Raw genomic sequence first — 23,562 nt, 5'->3', positions numbered from 1 at the left:
ATATATAAGAGTTAAAATTTATAGAACTGTACATCCCCCCACAACAATTTCACTGTATATTAATTTAAGAATCTTCTAAGCTTTAAAAAATATATATACTAGAAATTATCTTAGGACTTCCTAATTTTTTACAAATTAAGGTTCTAAAGCAGATGTTTTGAGTATGTGTACATCAGTATAAGGGGAACATGCAGAGGCAGGAGAATTCAATTTTTAAAAATTACTTACAAAGATATGGCACAGGTATAAATTCTAGACTCACATATAAATTCAACTGTATCTCTCAACCAACCACAGAGGCTATTCATACCTAATATCAACAAAACACGTATTTAATACTGCCTTGTAAAAAAGATAATTTGAGATAAGACAAATACAGCTTATATCAAATCCAAAGAAAGTTTGACTGAAGATTCCACATTCATATTAGATATTACTTTGGTCCTTGGAATGGAAATGACATTACTGTCCATTATCAGTATGGTATGTCCCTTGTTTTTTCTAATAGCAGCTAAAGATTTACAATGGTTTATCCATATTTTTCTCATCTGATTCCACTTGATACACACTTTCAAGAATGCTGACCAGATGAAGAAAATATGACATATATAATGAAGTTATTATTCAGCCACAAAAAAGGGAGGAAGTTGTATCATTTGCAACAACATGATGAACCTAAAGGACATTAAGCTAAGTGACATAAGCCAGACACAGAGAGACAAGTTCTGTATGATTTCACTAATATGCAGAATCCATAAAAGTTGAATCCACAGAAGCAGAGTAGAATGGTGGTTGCCAGGGACTCGGGGGTAGGGGAAATAGGAAAGATGCTGGTCAAAGGGTATGAACTTTCAGTTATAAGATGAACAATTTCTGGGGATAAAATATATAGCACAGTGACTATGGTCAATATTACTGTACTGCACACTTCAAACTGATGAGAGTAAATCCTGAAATGTTCTCACCAAAAAAAGGAGGTGTGTGTAACTATTGGAGGCAATAATGTATAAATTACCTTGATTGTGGTAATCATTTCACAATGTACATGCTTATCAAATCATCACACTATATACCTTAAATATATACAATTTCTATTTCTCAATTATATCTCAGTAAAGTTGGTGGGGGCCGGGTTGGGGGCAAGAATGCTGACTGGAACCAAGTACCAAGACTGGTCACAACTGCACCAATCTGTAACCCATCCTAAGAAGACATGAAATTTTCTTTCTTTTTTCTTCTAAGAAATAAAATCATAGCAAATGAGCCCACCAAAACACGCAGAGGATTATAATTCAAGATAGCTATTCATTATAACCATACGTATTTTTGGATGACTGCCATAAATTAGTAGGTTTTCTCAGATTGTGATTTTTTAACAAACAAAAACACAACTAGAGGACCAAAAAGAATTTATTTAAATAAGTGAGCAACTTCACTGTCCCTAACTTTTTCTAGTTCTTAAGGAATTCAATGTAAATTATTTGTGGAAACGCTCGTTTCCTTTCAAATGACAAGAGCACTTTTATATCTCTTTTTAATCTAAAATCTTCTCAGGATATGAGCTTTAAATAGCAAATCCACTCTTGCAAGAGCTGAAAGGATGTTAAAATGTAGTTTGGTACAATTAGAAAATTGACAACAAATATTTACCTACTGATTGACAAGTTAATTGTAGAATGCTTAAAATATTTCAATTCCTAGGACTAATATAAAAAAGAAATCACAATGGTATGGGTCCTCAAGGACTTAGCTGAGTAGACGGTACAGACCCATGAGATAATTAGATACCACAATTGTAAATAAGAAAGTACTATATAGAACAATTAGAGATAACACCTAAGAAGATGTCAAAACACTCTTTAGTAACTCTCCCATACAAGTAAAGTGGTAATTCAGAAGAGAAAATAAATTTGGCTGTTGTGGGGAGGCCCTGGAATCCAGTGAAGAGGAGTGGGCTGGGCCAGAGGCCTGCCTCAGCTCTGCCATGAAAAACTCCTGGCTAAGTCCCAACTGCTCCATGGTGCCTAGTTAGCAAACATGGTACTTGACACACACACAAAAGGACATTTGCTCACTCACTTCTGATTTGGTTACAGCTACGCATGGAAGGAAGGGCAGGCCAGGGGCTTCTACTAGAAGAAACTCACTCCGAATACCTGTAACTCAGGACTACAGCAAACTCACTGCCTGAATTCAATTCTACCTTCTCACAACCATGTGAAACAGAGGATGCTGACACCAAAAGAACGAGCCGGCTGCTCTTCTGGCCTCCTCCAGAGCAGAAACTCTTATACTAAGGGTCTCACTGTCCTAAGCCCAGCTGCACTGGCAACTCGGTCTCGGGAACCCCCTATGATGTATCAGCTGTCTGGCTTAATTTCAGTCTGGTTCCCTGGGGCTCAGTAAGCTTAACTCAAAGAGAAGAAATTGGATCAGGTCCTTTACAACATCACAATCTATGAATATATAAATAGAAATATGAATCGTAGAATATAAAACTTACTAAGTTGTCAGCTATGAGTAAAAAACAGCTTATTAAATTTGTTATCTAGACTTTGTTTTACAAGAAATATCAAATCGTTTTAGAAATGCCAAACCAGAAAAGCAAACACTATGAAGTCCTTAAAAGAATGTTTCTTACCTTAGTCTCAAGATATCAAAAATGGTTAGATCTCACAGTAGAACATAACCTATGTTATGTACAAAGACTCATTACAGTTTTTCACTAGGTTGAATTAAATTTTACCACTCAGGACAATATTCTCATAAATCAAGTAGTGTTAGTACCTCTACAACACCAAGCATATCAGAGGACCCAGCAATGTCTGCAGAGAACAAGAAAAAATTACCTTTCTTAACTGCCAGGACTCAAATTCAGCAGCAGAAAAAAGCAAGTCTTAACAATTACTGAATGGGGACACTTGGGTAGCTCAGCGGGTTAAAGCCTCTGCCTTCAGCTCAGGTCATGATCCCAGGGTCCTGGGATGGAGCCCCGCATCCCAGTATCCCCACATCAGGCACTCTGCTCAACAGGGAACCTGCTTCCCTTCCTCTCTCTCTGTCTGCCTCTCTGCCTACTGGTGATCTCTGTAGGTCAAATAATAAATAAAATCTTAAAAAAAAACCCCACAATTACTGAATGGCAACTAGGAGCTAGGCATTGCACTGGTCACTTTACATGGATGACCTTATTTGGTTCCTGCAATAATCCTATGAGGTAGCTAGTTATTATCATTTTAATGATGAGAAAATTGAGATTCAGGAGGTTAAGAAATTTGCCTAGAGCTACAGAGCCCTTGACAAAGCTTAAGCGAGGTGTTCAAGGAAGAATGTACCACTGTCCCAAGTGTGTTCAGGGAAAAGCTCTGATCAGCAGATCCGACTGTTCACATCCCTTTGGTAGACATAGCCCTACTATGATGATGTGGGTGATGTGGGCCATCAAACAATCATGGCTTGATATTACTTCTTAATGTAAATTTTAAAAAGTTGTTTTCCAAATGAGTCTTCAGTAAATTTGCTTAGGATGAATCCCTTCCCCTGACCAAAATGTGTTTCTGGATCTACAACTGCTGAGGAACAGACATCAGACTACTCAAGTTAAGGTCATTCTCTGAGGTCTGGTATGAACGGCACCTCCCTGGAGGATGTGTCTATTTCTTTTTTTTCATTAACCACAACATTCCTTTGTCTCCTCTTCTGAATATCAACTTTCTCTGTTGGATTTCTAACATGTTCTATATATAGCAAAAATGTGAAGCTGAGTCACTAGTGAGTTCCTGAAGAGCACCAGACCAGGTCCATATGCTCAAGATGCCAGGGAGAAAAATACAAATACAGTATTTTATTGAGAAAACTAAACATTATGACTTCTCTCTCTATATAAGGACATCTACATCTGCAAGGAGGTAGGCACAGTAGGTAGTTAACAGTAGTAGTAGTATAGGTAGTAAGACAAAACTTTAAAAAGCAAAAAGCTCTGGGATACAGAAAAAAGGAAAAAAAGCAAGCAATATTCAATCTCTTCAAGTGTACAAAGAAGTTCTTGATAGAAACCCACAATTTTAAACTATAAAACATGGGAGATTGCCTTAGTTTAGAAAAAAAGCTTAGAATACAGAATACACATCTAATGTAAGAATAAATGTCTCTTTCACTAGATTTATACTGATAAAGCTCAAGCTACAGAATCTGCAAAAACGGAAAAGAAGCGGGGTGCCTGGATGGCTCAGTGGTTTAAGCCTCTGCCTTTGGCTCAGGTCATGATCTTAGGGTCCTGGGATCAAGCCCCACATCGGGCTCTCTGCTCAGTGGGGAGCCTGCTTCCCCCCCCCTTCTCTCTGCCTGCCTCTCTTCCTACTTGTGATCTCTCTGTCAAATAAAGAAATAAAATTAAAAAAAAAAAAGGAAAAGAGGCATGATCAAGAGGGGAAAGCTAAAAATTACTTAAATTCTTCCCTCATCCTCCCAATCATTAATTTAACACAACTTTAAAAACTAAAGCAAGTTGCTTTTTAGGTGATTATTAACATCGTAGTACATGCTTATTATAGAAAATGTGAAAAACATTAGTGTATGAGCTGATTGAAAAATAACCCATAATCTAACTACTCACAGTTAACATGTTTTATATCCTATCTTTTAAATAAAGATTTCCTTTAGAAAAACCTCAAAACTATCACCCTACTTTTTTTGTTTACTGCACTGTGAACATTTTCTTATAGCTTATACCCTTTAAACATACTAAAACTCACATTTTTAGTATACTGAACAAAAATGTTAAAGAACATGATCTATAATGGTTTTATGTATTTGGTCATACAGTAGCATAATCTAACCATTTCAGAGGCTTCCCATTTTTAAACATTATAAGTAGCATTGTAATGAATAAGCAATACACACCCACACATACATTTACATGCATCTCTTATTTCCTTATAATAAATTCCTAAAGATGGAATTTTGAGGCAAAGGGTATGAACAATTTTAAGGATTCTGAATATTACCAAATTATCAATGTAATGAACTGAGTGTTTGCATATGCCCAAGTCCCTATGTTGAAATGTAATTAATCTCTGATGTGACAGTATTTGAAAAATGGGGCCTTTGGGAGGTAATTCAGTCATGAGGGTGGAACCCTCATGAATGGGATTAGTGCACTTATAAGAGGCCAGAGAGCTAACCAGTCCTCTTTCTACCACTTGAGGAAACAAGAAGTCTGCAGTCTACAACCCTAAAAAAGGGTTCACCAGAACCCAGCCATGCTGGCATCCTACCTAGGACTTTTAGCCTCCAAAACTGTGAGAAATAAATTCTGCTTATAAGCCCCCTATTGTTTCTAATACCATTAAGTTTTTGGTATTTTGTTCTATCAGCCTGAGCTAAGGTAGCAGTCATTTAGAAAATTGTATTGGGGTGCCTGGGTGGCTCAGTGTGTTAAGGCCTCTGCCTTCAGCTCAGGTCATGATCCTAGGGTCCTGGGATCAAGCCCCGTGTCGGGCTCTCTGCTCAGTGGGGAGCCTGCTTCCCTTCCTCTCTCTGCCTGCCTCTCTGCCTACTTGTGATCTCTGTCTGTCAAATAAATAAATAAAATCTTAAAAAAAAAAGAAAAAAAGAAGAAAATTGCATCAATTTATGCAATTTATTCCTACCAAAAGTAGGAATTTGCCAACACTTGAGTCTTTTAATATGACAGACCTATTAAAGCATGCAACCTATGACATAATGATTCTCACCTCTTAGGCTTTTTCCATAAGTTTACTTCATAAACTTAGAGGAAAATATTTTGTAGTAAAATTTTTTTACCTGTGGTTAAACAATTTTTCCACTGTTGTTTTTCAAACAAATTTACCTCTGTTAATTAAATTACTTAATGGAAATAGTATGAATTGCATAAATTCATTTAAAAACTAAGGTTATTCTTCTATGTGTATATTTGCAGTAACAGATGTCTGAAATAATGAAGATGATCACAGTAAACTCTGGGTTTTAAGATACTGAGTTTTCTTCCTATGTTACTTTGAAATTTTTGATTTATTTTTAATTTTCAAAAAAATTTTTTTTCAAATATTTTCTTTTTTAAAAACCTTCTTTCTACCTCTCTGGTATGGCTTAAAAATTAAAAGATGAGCTAACATTCTTTAAAATGAACCCATATACTAAATAAAAAGTATGATCTATCAAAAATTATAAAGTTTTTCAAAAGAAAAAACATTAAAAACCTACAAATCTGTTTACAGTTATGATGCGGTAGCTGGTGCTGGGCTAGACCTCCTTCTGTAAATGACCATAAAACTGAGCAACAAACATAAAATATTATTTGCAGATATCGGGCAGTGCAGGTCTGTGATTCCTGAGGAAAGGGAAACAAAGATTCCTGAATGCCCTGACATTCTATTTGTGACCCAGGGAAGGAAAACCCAAAAAGAGCACAGATATCTCACTGAACTGAGGAAACAGAACTTAAGGTTTGAAGCTAATGAAGTCACTGAAATTTAAAGAGGCAGAATACAAGAAAGAAGGGAGCTGTGGAGAGAAAAAGTTTCAAAAATCTGTAGAGAGATCTCCTAATTCTTTGCCTGGAGACTAACCTGCATATGCACAAGGCAAGATTCCTTGAGATCAAAGAATAAAATTTGGGGGGGAAACGACTACAGAGTGTGAGGTGAACAACAATTTGAGCTTGCAAAGGTCTGGGAGACATTCAAATTCCGCAGTTAGAATGGAGAGACCTCACTGAACATCACATGCATTTAATAGACACCCCAGAAAGGCCATACCTCTGTATCAGGGTTAAGCTAGTTCTGGAATAAATAGAATGCTTAAACCAAAGATAAAGAGAAAAACAGAGACCCTTTAAAGCAGCCAGAAGAGCAAAAAAAAGACATATCATACCAAAGGACAACAGTAAAAATAATCACTAACTTCTTATCAGAAAATTTTAAGCTAGAAGATATTTAAATGATGACTTTAAAGTGCTACAAGGGGGGGGGGGGAATGCTGTCAACTTAAAATTCTATATTCAGAATAAATATCCTTCAAAAATGAAGGCAAAAGAGAATAAAACAAGGTCCAGAACTGTTCTCCTGCCATAAACAAGTAGAAAACTAGTCAAAATATAAAACAACTGTTTCCAGCTAGTAGACAACAGGTCATATGGAAACATGATCCTTGAAAGATGGGAAACAAATGAGGTGAGCCCAAGACTGTTCCAGGTTTCCCTGTGGAACCACAGCACAAACATTGGAACCCAAGTAGAGGTAATAGTCTCACTGAGTTGAGATGACAAAGCTTGGAATTTGCGAAGTCTGAGAAAGCTAGAATTTGTAGCATAATACCACAAAGGAAGAAACTAAATATGAATGCTCCAAAAACCGGCAAGAAGGGTCCTTGAATTTCCAGCTAAAAACCAATCTGCATATGTGTTGTATGGAAATCTATGAGGCTAGACAGAAAACAACTTCCAAAAAAATATCAAATGCTGGGGAGCTCTAACCCAAACAACTCCCAAAGTTCACACAGGGCCATGATCATTCAGTTTCCGCCAACTCAGGGTGAATAAACGTTGATGAAGACATGAGGCAATCAAGGGAGACACAAGAAGGGGCACGCCTCAGGAGTGGGCCCAAACTAGCCCTACACTGAAAGCTATTCTAGAGCTGCCAAAACCCAAACCCAAAAAAACCTTAAAACAAAACTCAAAAGATCAAGCTGATCCACACATAAATTAACTGTCTGCCAGAACAAAACTTAATACTCAAGAAAGAAAAAAAAAAAAAAAATCAAGATGCTCAACATTAACTCCATAAAAAATTACAGACATAGGAAAAAATGAGAAATGGTAACTTATAATCAGGATGTAGAAGTGACAGAAAGTAGAACTACTTTTAATAGAAAGGCTTTATTTTTTTTTTAAAGATTTATTTATTTGGCAGGGCGGTGGTGGGGAGAATGTTTGTACGTGAGTAGGGGGAGGGACAGAGAGAGAGAGAGAGAAAGAATCTCAAGCAGACTCCTTATTGAGTGCAGAGCCCAATGCAGGGCTCGAGCCCATGACCCAGTGACCACGATCTGAGCCCAAAGCAAGAGTCGGACACCTAACCGACTAAGCCACCCAGGTTCCTGAGAACTTTTAGTATAAGGACTTTAAAACAGTATTTAGAAAAAAATTTAAAGGCTTGGGGCGCCTGGGTGGCTCAGTGGGTTAAGCCGCTGCCTTCGGCTCAGGTCATGATCCCAGGTCCTGGGTTCGAGCCCCGCATCGGGCTTTCTGCTCAGCAGGGAGCCTGCTTCCTCCTCTCTCTCTCTGCCTGCCTCTCTGCCTACTTGTGATTTCTCTCTGTCGAATAAATAAATAAAATCTTAAAAAAAAAAAAAAATTTAAAGGCTTAAAGAAAAACATGAACATAATGAAGAAAAGATAAAAACTTCCACAGAAAAAGGGAAATTATTTTTAAGAAAAACAGTGGTAATTCTAGAACTATAAAAAAGTATACCTGACATAAAAAGTTAACTGGATGGAAATAAGAGCATATTAGACAAAGGAAACTTAAAAAAAAAATCAGTGTACCTGAAGATAGGGCAAGAAAAACTTTTCAAACTAAATGGAAAGAAAAAAAGTTTGGAAAAATGGACAGAGCTTCAGTGACCTGCCCAAAAAACACATGTAGGACTGAAGTCTGAGGAGAAAAGAAACACTTGGGAATTTAAAATTTTGAAGAGGGATGGCTAAAAATTTCACAAATATGATGAAAACAATATACCCACAGAACTAAGCAGCTCAATAAGTCCCAGGATAAACAAAAATGAAACCAAACTAAGGAGTATCATAGTAAAGTTGTTGAAATCCAATCAAAGAGAGAAAAATCTTAGGAGCAACCAAAGAGTAAAGGTACATTATATATAGGAAAACAAATTTAAGAATCACCATAGAATTCTTGTCAGTAACTATGCAACTAAAAGAGAAAAAAACAAAACCAAAAACAAAACAAAACAAAACAACAAAAAAAGAAAGAGTAAAAGAAAAAAAAATCTTTAAAGTGCTAAAAGGAGGGGGAAAAAACGTGAAAACCTAAAATTCTATATCCACTAACGATAGCTTTCAAAATTGAAAGCAAAATAAGGGGGTAGTGGAAGCTACACTTCAAGAAATTTGTAAAGGGAAGTTTTGAAACAAAAGGAATAGGATACCCGACATAAACTTGGATCTACACAAAGAAATATCTAAAGAAATGGTTAAAATGAAGGTAAATATTAAAGACATTTTTCTCATTTTTTCAAAGATTTTACTTATTTGAGAGAGAGGACATACAAGCGGAGGGGAAGAGGCAAGGGAGAGACAGAAGCAGGCTCCCTGCTGAGGACCCTGGGATTATGACCTGAGCCCAAGGCAGGAGCTTAACCAAACTGAGCCACCCAGACAGCTCCATTTTTCTCATTTTTAATTACTCTAAAAGTCAAGTGCCTAACAAAAGCAAAAACAAGTAATGGAATTTAAAGCACACATAAAATCAAAATGTAGGACCAAAAAAAAAAAAAAATGCCCAAAAGATAAGAGGAATTGGAAGTATATCAATATGTAAGATTTTTGCATTATACATGAAGTGGCATATTATTTGAGGGTAAACTGTTATTAAAAATAACCCAGCCAAAAGCAAATAGAAAACCAAGAGGAAAAAAAAAACAATACACAAACAATAAAACAGTACATTTTAATCCAACCATATCAATAACTATATTAAATGTAAATGGTCTAAATTAGTGGTTGGCAAACTTTTTCTGTAAAGAACCACAGAATATTTTAGGCTTTAAGGACTAAAATGGTCTCTATATGACCAGATGGTCACTGAAGGACAAATGGTCTCTATCCCAACTACTAAACCTTGACATCATAGCACAGAAGCAGCCAGAGATAGTATGTAAATGAATGGGCATGACTGTGTCCCAGTAAAACATTCACATAAACAGGTGGATGCCTGGGTGGCTCAGTCAGTTGGGTGTCTGCCTTTGGCTCAGGTCACAAACCCAGAGTCCTGGGATCGAGTCCCGCATCCGGCTCCCTGCTCAATGGGGAGTCTGCTTCTCCCTCTGCCCCTTACCCTGCTTGTGCTCTCTCACTCCCCCACTCTGACATATAAATAAAATCTTAAAAAAAAAAAAAAAACAAAACAAAGCAAAAAAACAAAAAACGGGGGGTAGGCCAAATTTGGTCTGCCAGTCATAGTTTTGCCAACACAGTCTAAACATAGCAAATTATAAAGATGTCAGATTGGATGAAAAAACAAGACCCAACTACATGCTTTGTACCAAAAAGGCACTTGAAATATAAATGACATAAATAGGTTAAAAGTAAGTGGATGGAAAAAGATACACCATGCAAATATTAATCAAAGGAAATTTTAGTATCAGCCACAAAGACTTCAGAACAAGAGAAATTACCAGTAATAAAAAGGGTATTTCATGATGACAGAGGGGTCAATTCATCAACAAGACTCAACCCTAAATGTGCTGTAACACATGCAACAGTGCTTAGAATATGAAATAAATCTAAAGGAACTGAAAGGAGAAACAGACAAATCTAAACTTGTAGATGAAAATTTCAACTCTCTTCTTGACAGAACAAGTAAATAGCAAATTGGTTAAAATATAAGGATATATACAAAGGCCAACCTAACTTAACTGATATTTATGGAACACAGCACCCAATAAGAGAAGATACACTTTTCTCAAGTACAAATTGAATATTAACCAAGATACACATGTTGGGACATAAACCAGTCAAATAGTATAAATGGACTGAAATTATTAAGAATATGTTCTCTGATCAAAATGGCATTAAATGAGAACACAGTAACAAAAATACCTGGAAAATCCCAATATTTGGAAATTATCTGACAACATTTCAGAGCAATCCATAGGTCAAAGAAAAAATTACAAATGAAAAAAGAAAATATTTTGAATGAAATAATAATGCAAATTTATGGCTTTAAAAGTTGATAATCTTTTAAAATAAATTCTTAATTCAATGACCTAAACTTCTGCCTTAAAAGCTAGAAAAAGTATAACAAGTTAACTCAAAGTAAGGAGGAGGTAAGGAATTAATGAAAGCTCAACTCATGAACTAGAAAACAGATAAACCACAGAGAAAAATCAACAAAACTGAAAGTTGATTTTTGAAAGGACTGATAAAATTGATTAAGCCCTAGCTAGACTAATCATGAGAGGAAAGGTGAAATGGACGAATGCTTCGAGACACAAATTACTGAAACAGGACTAAAAAGAAACAGAACAGTCTTGTATCTTTTTATTTAAAAATTGAATCCTTAAGAACCTTTCCATAAAAAAACAAACAAACACACACAACCTTCCAGGCCCAGATAGCTTCATTGGTAAATTCCAACAAACATTTAAGGAAGAACATCAATTGTACCCAAACTCTTCTGTAAAAGAAATTGAGAGGGGGCATTGTTAGTGGGAGTATAAAATGGTAAACCTATCTCGGAAATTGTTCTGTCAGTTTCTCATAAAGTTAAACCTAAACCTATCCTATAACCCAGCAATTCGACGTCTAGGTAGTCACCCACAAGTAAGGAATATTCATATCACAAAAGCCTTGTACAAGAATGTTCGTGGGAGCATTACTCCTAGAAGTTGAAGACCAGATATAAGCTCTTCCTACAGTAATAATAGATAAATTATAGTGTATCCATACTACGGAATGCTACTCAGCAACTAAAAAGAACTAACTACTGCTACATGTAACATGGATGAATCTGTATTTTAAACAAGGGCTTCATATAAATTTTATACCCAGGCAAGTTTGAGAACCACTATTACAGAGGCATATATATAATGACAAAAAGGGAAAACATAAGAGATTTAGGGAGTTTATAAATTAAACAGTACCACATACATTAAAAACTGTATATAACAGTTGTCATTTTCTATAGATGCTTAATTGCTATTTCAATTATGATCACAATAGTCCTCTGTGTTCAAATTTCTACTTAGGTCCTCCATGGACTTTCAGTTCCAAATTTTAGTCTTTGATCCGATAACTACCCTAATTTCTCATTAATTCCAACTTAAACTATACATTTTAGATAAGGAATCCTGTTGACCAGTTCCTTTGCTTTTTTTTCTTAATGCTCTACTTCATTGGTAGTTTTCTTGACCTCTTAATAGTGGTATTCTTACTGTTTGTTGCAGAGTCTTGAATTTCTACCTCAAACTGAACCCAAAACTCATCTTTTCCACTAAGTACTAAACCACCTCAGATTTTTTCCAAATTCCCTCAGCACTTGAAGATCTTTCTCCTAAAAGATGGGCTATTTATTTTACTGAGTTTGGACACCTCCTCTTAATGACTCACCAACTCCATTCCCTGGCTTAGAGAGCAGAACCTTTGGAAGAAAATTGAAAAGATTACAGTTCTGTTTAAGGTTCTTTCTCTTGTGATGTTTTTACTTTTCCCTCTTGGAATGCATCTATTTGCCAGAACCTTAAGCTCTATAATGCTAAAGGTAGGAGAGAAAGAGAAGCAAAGAGATGGTTGATTAGAGCTTCCCTGGACTAGATTTTTAAAGAAGATGAAAAAGGCCTTCAGACTTCAGTATCTGTTTAGACCACCTCACCAGCCCAAGGAAGCAAACAAGACTCGAAAGAGAGTTTCAGTGAGGAGTAAGAAAGTGCATTTGTTACGAATTCCCAGTGTTGTCCTGGAAGGCCAGTGTATTGTGATACACCGTTCCAAGGACACTAAAATAGATTTCTGGCAGATGTTTCTACATATTGTTTGTAAGGTTAGGTGGCGGGTGGGGGGGGTTAGTTGAGCGGGGGCACAAGGTAAATATTAAAAAACTGTCCACACTCCTGAACTAAGTGCCAGTTCTGGCAGTTACTTTTTGTTCTGCATACATTATTATTTAGGAATTATGGTCATTAACTCACTTTCACAAGCTTCAACTTTAAACGTTTGCCTTCTAAGTCCTATCTATAAGCCTGGCCACACTTCTGAGCTAGATCCGTATTTTTATCTGATGTTTTGGTCATGTTATTACTCATCTAAAAAGCATAACTACTTACCTGAACATAAACCCAGTATTCCCCCCTCTCAAACGTGCACGTATTATTCAACTGCCAAGTCAGAAACCTTGGACTCATCCTCAGCTTCTATCACCTCCAAACACTAACCAAGTCTGGAGGGCTTAAACTTCTATATATCTGTGGTATCAGTGCCCTTGTTTCTATCCCCACTACAAATCCCTTAATTCAGACCATCATAATCATTTTCCTGAACTAGAGCAGAATCTTAAATGGCATCCCTGCCTGTGATCTACCTATGGGACACCAGACAGAATGCCTCATTCACTTACCCTGCCATATGTATGACTTAGAGAATAAATACCTCCAATTTCTCTTCCACCAGATGATTCTCTTTATTACTACTATAACCAGTTTTCTACAACAGCAAACTGTGTCACTTCCTCAGATACAAAATAAAAACTTAAACTCCTTGTATGGCATATGAGACCATTAACAGCTTGTTCATTCTACCTTGATTCTAGTCTGATTTCCTAATTTTCTTTTGTACTCATTTTGACAGGTCAAACTTCACCCTCCTCCTTAAACACACTATACCCTTTCATTTTTAATAATCTAGAATACTCAGTCCAGCTTGCTTTATTTTTAATGATCTCCCTTACACTATTTAAAGCCATTACCTAAACCTGTACAGAAGTAATGAGTGAACAAACCATCAGAAGATACAGCCAACTCTCAATTAGCTTATTGTCATATTCTTATTACCATGGTCAGCATAGATTAAATGGGAAAGTGAGTAAACTATTTCAAAAGTGAGTGGCTTGGTAAGCTTCATCCTTACCATAAATTAATGCTAAGTCTTCAGTTACGGACTTACTACCCTCCTTTTGATTGACAGGCACAAAGAGAACTATAACTCGAATTTCTTCACGTCTATTCTTTTCCTTCATCTTTAACAACTCCCTTTCCCATTTCTGCTGTTACTCCTCTGTACTTTCCTTCCCCTGCTACCTAAGTCTTCCTAATACCCTCTTTGTCCACCCTTTACAAGAACATCAGTATTCCTCTATCACTCTTTTTGGTAGAGCACCTAAAATCTTATGAAGTACTTCCACATATACTTACTCACTTGATATTGCAACCTTATTTTGGGGGATTCCAAAATCAACAAATATCAAGGGTGTGTGTGTGGGGGGGTGGACAGCACTTTGTACTGTGAAAATTAAAAGGACACAAGGAAACCTCATTTAGAATGGAGTCAGGAGGCCAGCAGGGGATCTCTCATGCCCTACCACTTTAGTCCACTGAAAACCCAACAGGAAAAGAGGTACCTTGCAAGTAAGTACTCCTTTAACTGCTACTTTACTATTCCAGCAGGAGGAGCAACAGCCCAGCCAATGAGAGACTGTCACAACTCAGCCAATGAAAGCCGCTATACTTCTGCTAGCTTAATCCAATGAACCTTTTGTTTATAACAGCTCTCTTTCTCCCTTCCCTCTGTGAAAGAGAGGTCTTCTCCTTTGTTCTCTAGACTTGCTTGTGGTTTTGCCATCGCTTGCTTGTTTAGGATTGCAGTTCTCTGCTATTTCCAGGTAAACCCATTTTTGCCAATAAAATAGCCTGCGGTTTTATTTCTAATGTCAACAATGATGATGCTGCTCATGAGCAGATGCTGCTCATCTAGGTAAAATTTAAGATACTTTATAACTCATTTGAGGAAACTGCAGTTCAAAAAAGTTATTATTCATCCAACATAGTGCTATTCCCTCTGCCTAGAACTCCACAATCCCTCTTCACCAGGTCATCTCTCAAGACACATCTCAAGCCTTCCCCTACTCCCAGAGCAAACACATTACACCTATTTCAATGCTATCCTAATGTTTTCTCACACCACTTCTCTCATACCACTGGAAGAATCCAGGTATGTGGACTCTTAACTCTGGTGTCTTTTCTACCAAACAAGATTTTCTTATTAAATAATGTTACCTTATTAATGCCCATTAATAATCCAGTATTTTATAGTGAAGAGGAGAAACATTTTATGGATGGCCTGTGCTATTTTCCAATCTCTAGGGTAAAACTGTACACCAAAAGAACCCTAATCTTTCCTTAAAAAATCAGGAATTTAAGGAATGTTTCCAAATCCTCTCAAAGTATATAGGTATGATCTCTCCTGGTAATGGCATTCAAAGCTGCCACAGCAAAGGAGAAAAACAGCATTTCATTAACTAAATTAAACTGTTGTAAGTTTTAAAAGATGCCTGTTAATATCTTGGGAAACATTTAGATTAACAATCAAAAGATGAGGGCCTTAGTCCCTACTCCCCATACTGGGTAACTTGGGAAAGTCACTTAACCTCCCTGAATCAAATTTTCTTTTTTGAGAAAACTGGACTATTTACTTACCTTTCAAGAAATGTTTGGAGAATTCAATGAAAAAAATGACTGCAAATCACTTAGCCTGGAACATAATGAACGGTCAAACAAACAAACAATCTCTTTTATAATTATTTTCATGGACATCATTTTTATCTTCAGAACTATGCCCAACAACTTTAACCTTAACACATTTCAGGACTTTGTGGCCCAGCAACAACTACAATTAATGCACTCATAGAAGCTATCTCCAAGACTTCTGGATCCCCTTTCCAGGTCACAACTCAGGTCCTGTAAATATAATTTGGAGTATCTTCTTCTAAATGCATTATCTTGTTCTCTGCCACACAGAAACTCATCAAAGGATGTTCCTGTAGCTTCTCCTTGTTGGTTTGGCTGTCAACTACCTGGAATAGCACACAGAGTCAGCTGCAAATCTGGCAACTTTCACTGCCAGTCTGTCTTTTAAATCATTTATAAAAAAAAAGAAAAAAAATGTTATATAAAATTAGTCCCAGCACTGATCACCTGAAGGGTAATGAGGCTGGACTACTGTCTCATGTTAATAACTAAAGTTGAAGACTAAATAATTAGATAAATAAGCTCCCTTTTGGCTATGTGCATATTTTAACCCCTAAAAAACATACCTGGACTTCTCCCAATAGATTTCATTTAATGTTTAGTAAGTTTATTCTTCAGCTTTGGAATATTTCACCTATTTTCCTTAGACACACTAATCTGCAGAACCCAGGGTCTATGTTAGGGTTAAAATCATACAAAATCCTGATTTTCCTCCATATTTCTCATTTATTTCATATTTCATATTTCAACCATATTTCAACCTCCAATTCTTAATTCTTTCTCTGACTACCCACTATATATGAAAGCTTGAAGTTCAGCTCCCAAATCATTCCTGTTCCATCACTCTACCTTTCATTTTCCATTTTAAGTATATACACATTAAGTAAGCTTCTAACTTTTTAATTGCTTGAAATACAGTATATCAATACTTGATTACCACCTCTCCCTGAAGAATCTTACCCAGAACAGAAAGACTGGATATTATTCCTATTATAGGAGTCTTCAAATAAAATAAGGAAGTCATAATTTGAAGACAATCCCAGAGCAATAAGCCTATTTCAAAATAAAAAAATTTTTTAAGGTTTTATTTATTTCTTTGACAGAGAGAGATCACAGTAGGCAGAGAGGTAGGCAGAGAGAGAGGGCGAGGTAGGCTCCCTACCGAGCAGAGAGCCGGATGTGCGACTGGATGTGCTACTAGATCCCAGGACACTGAGATCATGACCTGAGCCAAAGGCAGACACTTACCCCACTGAGCCACGCAGGCGCCCGTTTGAAAATACTTTTTAAAATTATTTTCCTCACTTATTATTAGCTTTGATAAAAGATTATTGTATGACATTTCATCAAATCAAAGGTAAATTTAATTTTGGTGTTAAACATCACATGAGCAAAAGGCTTATAGACTATCAGAGAAACTGTGGAAATATATTCTTGCTCTATTGTACTTGGCAGTGTCATTATGATTATGATCTCTCTCAAGTCATTCCTTGGGCTTTTTCACCTACATGTACAATAAAGGCAGCTAACTAATTCTCAGTTAAACTACTCAGATGCAAATTTACCAAATATTAACATGAAGCAACAGTCCAACCAGCTACCCTTCAAGATTACTTTTGCTCTAACCAGATTCAAAAGCCTTCTCTCCATTACCCATGAAAACGTAAGATAATTGGCTAACTCAGAAAAAGAATTTATTGAGTAAGGAAAATGATTCGTAGTTTCCTTTGGTCATTCTCTAACATCTACATTGAAGCTAAGAAAGTAGTTTGCCTGGTCCATACTTACTCAGTCCTTGTATCCGTGAATTTTAAGTATGAATAACTGGCAATTCACAATGCCATAATTATCTTTAAACATAAAAAAATTGCAACTTAATGAAAAATTGAGCAATAATTGGTTATATTTTATTATAACACAGTATTTCAGGTTTTTTAAGATTTTATTTATTTGACAGAGAGATCACAAGTAGGTAGAGAGGCAGGCAGAGAGAGAAGGGGAAGCAGGCTTCCCGCTGAGCAGAGACCCCCCCCCCCCCCCCCCCCCCCCCCCCCGCCAAATGCGGGGCTCGATCCCAGGACCCTGAGACCATGACCTGAGCCGAAGGCAGAAGCTTAACCCACTGTGCCACACAGGCGCCACAATAACATGGTATTTCTAATGTCTCTTGAAACCATACTTAAATATTTTTTTCACATAATTAGATTATGTAATTGATTGAAAGAAAAGATCTGCATGTCAGTTCTACAAAATTCCTAAAAGCATTTCATGATTCCAAAAATGACCAATAAACTGTAATAATTTCATAATCTTTATTATAATAGTTAATCAAAAGAAGATTAGGAGTTAGTCACTCTCAAACATTAAAATTATCAGGGAAAGAAAAATATGATCCTGAAAGCTTTTGATAGCTCCATGTAATGCTTATTTCAGATTAAAGGGATGGGGGGGAGACAAGATGGCGGGGAACTAGGAGGAGGCGCAGTTTCAACCTGTACCCAAAGTGAGCTGATTACCTACCAAAGAACTCTGATCACTCATGAAATCAGCCTGAGATTAGAATTATACACTTTTGGATCTCAGATTAAAGGGATGACTCATGTATTTATCACCTGAAGTATCTACCCACAGAATGCCTGACTGAGATCTAAAAACAAAAAATAGCACGAATCTACAACTAACATAATAAAAATGCTTTTCAGCTACACTTACTTCTGCTTTTAATCTCTAACTTATAAAATGGACTCAATTCAATGGAATTCTAAAAATATGGGTAATTAAAAATGTGATACTTTTTTTAAATCACTGAAATTATATTTAAAAAGAGACTTTAAAAAGTACATTCATGTATGACAGACAGTAAGTTACATGTTGTGACAGTAGGTTAAGGTGCATGAGAACCAAAGTCAAGGAAATGACAAGCAGAAGAGCTGTTATAAAAGCAATAGAAGAACCTAGTAAGGCAGAACCAAAGAATATGTAGGAAAAGTCCACCACTGTTATTTAAAAAACACCTGTTAAACCACATGTTCATAACACTAATTAGACCTGGGTTAGAGCAAAGTAAAAAACAAAATGTTCAAAGTTGGAATTACACAAGTTTTATCACTAAAACCCAACAATATAATGAATGAAGTTAACAAAACATTCACTTAATAGAAAACAAGGTTCAAGGATTTTCTCATGGCTTCATCGACAGACAGGGATTATAATGAATAACAGATAAATTCCTGATTTCCTTACCTAATCTTACCCAGTAAGCCTTTGGAACTCACCACATTTTCACTAGAATACCTGCAAATCAATTACTGGCATTTTGATTCTAGAATAATGTTACCACAACAAGGGTTTCCAGATGACATTTAGAAAAACAGACACACTCACTCTAACTTGATATGCATACCTAATTAAAGGTCCAAGACAAGCAGAGGAAGGAGAAAACAAACAAACATGAGGGCATCAGCTGCACTAAAAGCCTTGTAAGATAGACTCTTAGGTGATCATGTATTTATCTAGGAGTTTTTGGTAGCCTCAAAGTGACTTCATTAATAGCGAAGAAATAAATGGGCACACAAGTGTCTGTACACACCTAATGAGCCATAAAGAAAAGTGTCCAATATCTGTTGTACTCTTACTGTGTGCTAAGGAAAGAAACACTTTGAATCCTCACCACTCTCCTACGAGGTGGTTATTTACTACTACCCTCACTCTACAGGTAAGGAAACCTAAAGTACACAGTGGTTAAATCACCTGCCAGACATCAATGTTATTAAGTGGCTGAAATACAAAGTCAGTCGTTCTCTATTATAACTATGATAGAAATTATGTTTTCATAATTATCAAGTAATTCTACTATTGCTCTTATTTTTTAAAGGTCCTAAAGCCCATTTCAAAGTAACAAAACTCCTACATTTACCAAGAATAATAATTTTCATATAATTTACTTGGAAAATACAGGAACCTTTTGGATTCTGAAGATCTTGTAAGCAATTAAGTTTTAGCATAAAAATCACAGAACACTAGCCTGCTCCAAGCTCATCTAATATTTTAATCTAGATGACATGACAGTTTGTCTCTTTCCAATGACAGAGAAATATCAGCACTTCCACTAACAATGAGCCGTATTGTTTAAAACTTTTCAATAAAAGCTTATCCTGTTTTATATCATTTCATGTATCAACGTAGTCAATTCAAACTTCCCCATCCTTAGAAGAGAACAACATCACAAATAATCCAAAAACCATTTATAGTTGGCACTGCAACTCTTTAGAAATAAACAATATGAATGTGATAGTGTAGAAAAACCCTGGAGTCCGGAGACCTGCCCACCCATCCTGGCTCTCTCACTAACCACCAATTTAGTCACTTTCCACTGCTCTGGGCCCTTGATTTCCTGACCTGCAAAATAATCATCTCCACGGCCTACTCTCCCACTTCTAAAAGAAACGTGACTCTTGTACATACATCTTTTTTTCCAAGCTTCCCATTCTCCATCTATTTAGCTATTATCATTACTTTGCAGGCATTAAACATTATTTTTCCCTGGTTCTACAAAAGGAGAAAACAGTCCATTCTTAACTAAGGTGATACGGGAATGCCCTCAGGACCACTAGTTTACCATAGATGAGTCTCAAGGTGAACAATGTAGAAGCTATTATAATGCTAAAAGGTGTTAGGTTTCAATATTTTAGGCCACTGTTTTGTGTGCCAGTACATTCTCCCTAAGGACAAACAGTAAAATTCAAGGACAATAAGGAGAAAAAAATGTAATTATCCATCAGTTATTGAAAAACTAAAAAGGTGCCAAATGAAAATATTAGTACTTTTTTGGAGAACATTTTTCTCTGATGAATTACATTACAGAGCAACATAATCATTCACAAATTTTCTCAGATATGTTTAAGTACTCCCTACCAAAAAAAAAAAAAAAAAAAAAAAAAAAGGCTTTCCTTTTTTAAATTGTGAGGAATTAGTCAGATAACATACATGTGATTAAGAAAATATTTAAAAGATGAAGATCTAGCTGTGCAATTCTGGCTTCCTTTTCTCAGTGACTTGAAGAACCTCAAAGGGATGCCAGAGGTAGAATCTGTGGACCTCCACGGCCTGACCCTGGTATTCATTTTCTACCTTCCTAACCCATTTTCAAGAGTGTTATGCAAATACAAGATTATTAAAATTAAATTAAGCATCTGACATTTAATATTAAACTGTTCGAAAGCTCATCCTGATTTCAATATTGCTTTCGAGAGCTGCTACATTACCAGCATCTTCCCAGCACAATACTTAAAGTTGACCTTGTAAAGAAAAACTTAAAAGCAAGGGACAGAAAGCATGTGAATTACTTACTAATCTTGTAGACTAAAAGTTTAAGTAGCAAATTCTAACAGCACAGTCAGTCCACTCTAAATGTTAAGTCAGGAAGAAGTAAGCCACAGCTACAGGATCAGAGACCTGAAGAAAGGATATTCAGCGGATATAGAGGCGACTGCAAGAATTTCAAGGTACAGTTATGAGCATTTCCAGCAAAACTAGTAACTGGTAAAACAACATCAAACATGTACATACATTTTAAAATAAAGGGTAACTGACAAGCGCCAGCAGCAAGCCTCCTCCCGGTTGGAATGCCAAAATAAAATGTCAGAAATCACCTCGCGAATCCAGTCCCCAGCCTTCCAAAGTTTGGAACCAAATCGACATGTGTACTTAAACGCTTCTTAGCATCCTTCTTTAAATGCAACTCCCTCCCCAGAAAGTCAGTTCGCTTCGGCTACTTGAATGCCCAAATCAAAGCACCAAAGAATCGTAGGAGCCCAAGTAGTTGCAGAAGGATCTTCCAGCGGCCGCCTGCGCATCCCTTTCCACCTCGCGTTAAAGCCCTGGAGGTGCTCTGGTCACTTCCCCATCCAAGTTCCCCAGTTCTCTCATCTCCCAGCGGACCGCTTCTCGTCGACCTTGAAGACCCCCGGATCGGAGCCCTAGAGCCCAAGTGACCTGGCCAGTTGGCCCCTTCCCCGCAGCACGCGTTAACTGCCCCCGCAGTCTCCGGTGGCCTCCCTCCGACCCCTATCACGAACTCCCTCCTACTGGCTCCGAAACGACCCCCTTCCCCTTAGGCGCCCCACGTCCCTCCAACCAGAAAAATCATTCATCAGAAATGCATCCAGAGCCTACTAAGCGCAAGCCCCCACTACGCGCAGCTAGGTCTGCACAGGGCTCGCGGCCCGAACTCGCCGTCCCCCGCCCGCCGTCTCCTCCCGGCCCGAGGGCCGGCGCTGCCTCAGCCCGGGGTGTGGAGGCGCTGGCCGGAGGCGGACTGCGCCGGGCGCTGGCACCCGAGGACCGGCAGGCGGCCGCTAACGGCGGCGCGGGGGGCCGGGAACAAGCGCGGGCCCGGCGCGGGCCGCGGGGACACTCACCGGTCCCGGCGCGCGGGGCGGCCTCATCCAGGGGCACCTGCGGCCAGGCGGACGGGCCCGGACGGCGCAGTCACGGAGAGGGCGAGTCCGCCCGCCGGTCCCGTCCCGTCCCCTCCAACTGCCCGATCGAGCGCAGTCTCGTTTCCTCTGGACGGAGCCCGGGGACCCCAGCTCTGCCGGATGCCCCCGCCAGGCCCCCACCCCCTTCCCCGGCCTCCTCCCCCCTTTACCCTTTCCCCTCCCCCCTCCCCCCAACCCCCCACAGGAATGGAAAATACCTCCCGGGGCGGGGGGCGGCGGGGGCACGCCTCTCTGAAGGGCAGCCTACCGTGACCAATAGCAGGCGGGGCTCTGGAGGGGCGGGATTCCTAGCGGCCAATCCGGAGGCGTGTAGGTGAAGGCCGAAGAAGGGAGGCAGGGAGAGAGAGGGGGGCGGCCGGGGAGTCAGGGAGGTCCGGCCGCTCGGGTGTGCGCTGTGCGCGGCTGCCATTTTGGAGTCGGGCAGCTGAGACGGCGGCCGGGTCCGGCCCGGGGAAAGGGAGAAGCCAGTCAGGTAGGAAAGAGGCTGTCACGTGGGATAGAGGGGCGGGGTAAAGCGGGCTGTAGCCGGAGGGGAGGGGTCGGAGGCGGCGAGTCACGGGGGCTGAGGGGGGTCACGTGGTCGGAGAAGGGCTAGCGGTGGGCTTGGGGGAGGAAGGTCAACCTGAGGTGGGAGAGGGAAGAAAGCTTTGTCCCTGGCTTCAACTCTGTTAGGAAAAAGGAAAGGAAAAATGATGAATGGAGGGTGTGAGTGCCGGGCCGGAAAATGTGAATGAGTCTCCCTAGCTCCCTCCAGCATGGTGCCACCCAGTCACTGAATTCCAAGATGCACGGGAACCTGGGCATTTCATTTAATTCAGGTAGTCCCATCCCTACTCCCTGCTGTCACAAACATGACTCACAGATCTGATGGAGGGGTGATTGTCCTCCACTTTTTGCCCGCACTTTATGTGGAAGGGCCCCCGCCCTAGAAATGGCTGAAAGGGTAGAGGCATAGTTGAGGCATTGTGACGCCAGGACGACTCCTTACATCTGGCGTTTTGGAAACCGTGTTGTCATTCACAAATTTCCTGGCCAGTTCTGTCTGGGCCATACCATGATGACGTTCCAACGCCTCCAAACTTAAACAAAAACAAACAAAACGAAAAACAACTTGCCTGTGAGTCCCTGCCTAGCGCTCATCTGTATTTCAATTCATGATTTAAGTACAGCCTAAATTAAACTCCCTACTAGTACACAGAAAGTGCTCCTCTTAAGGTTATCGGTGACATCCATGCAACCAAGTTCAAAGTCACTTTTAAGTTCTTATTTGATCTCTCCTGCAGGAAACTGGATGGACTATACATCCCTCTTTAAGCTTTTTCTCCTCCCCAGGGCTCCCCTCACCCCAGTTTGCCTGACACTATAAACACTCAAAAAATTATCAATCTTACTAAATCTGTTATCTTTCGGCTAGTTAAGAGAGTCCCAAGAGCTGATCCTCAGTCCTCACCTCAGTAGGTCCGTAGTCATTCTACCGCACACTAGGTGACCTAACCACTTTGGTGGTTGAGTGTACCTTTAATGACGTCCAGATAAGTGTTTTTGGACATCTCCACTTGAACCT

General features: G+C 38.7%; 1 protein-coding gene and 1 pseudogene across 2 annotated transcripts in view; one reads left to right on the top strand and one right to left on the bottom strand.

Moving 5' to 3' along the window:
• Nucleotides 1-22,383, bottom strand: part of SOCS5 (suppressor of cytokine signaling 5) — a 62,453-nt gene extending 40,070 nt beyond the window's left edge. The window contains exon 1 of one of the 2 annotated variants that reach the window (XM_047744547.1): nucleotides 22,246-22,383. The gene's annotated coding sequence lies outside the window, so the exon portion shown is untranslated. Of the gene's footprint in view, nucleotides 1-21,917; nucleotides 22,139-22,245 lie in introns of those variants that run through there. The other variant, XM_047744546.1, reaches the window with a different exon arrangement.
• Nucleotides 22,335-23,562, top strand: part of LOC125108558 (high mobility group protein B3-like) — a 64,142-nt pseudogene continuing 62,914 nt past the window's right edge.

Source organism: Lutra lutra, chromosome 9 (assembly GCF_902655055.1).
Source record: "Lutra lutra chromosome 9, mLutLut1.2, whole genome shotgun sequence".
Taxonomy (NCBI): Eukaryota; Metazoa; Chordata; class Mammalia; order Carnivora; family Mustelidae; genus Lutra; species Lutra lutra.
This window is presented reverse-complemented; position numbering and strand designations above follow the sequence as displayed.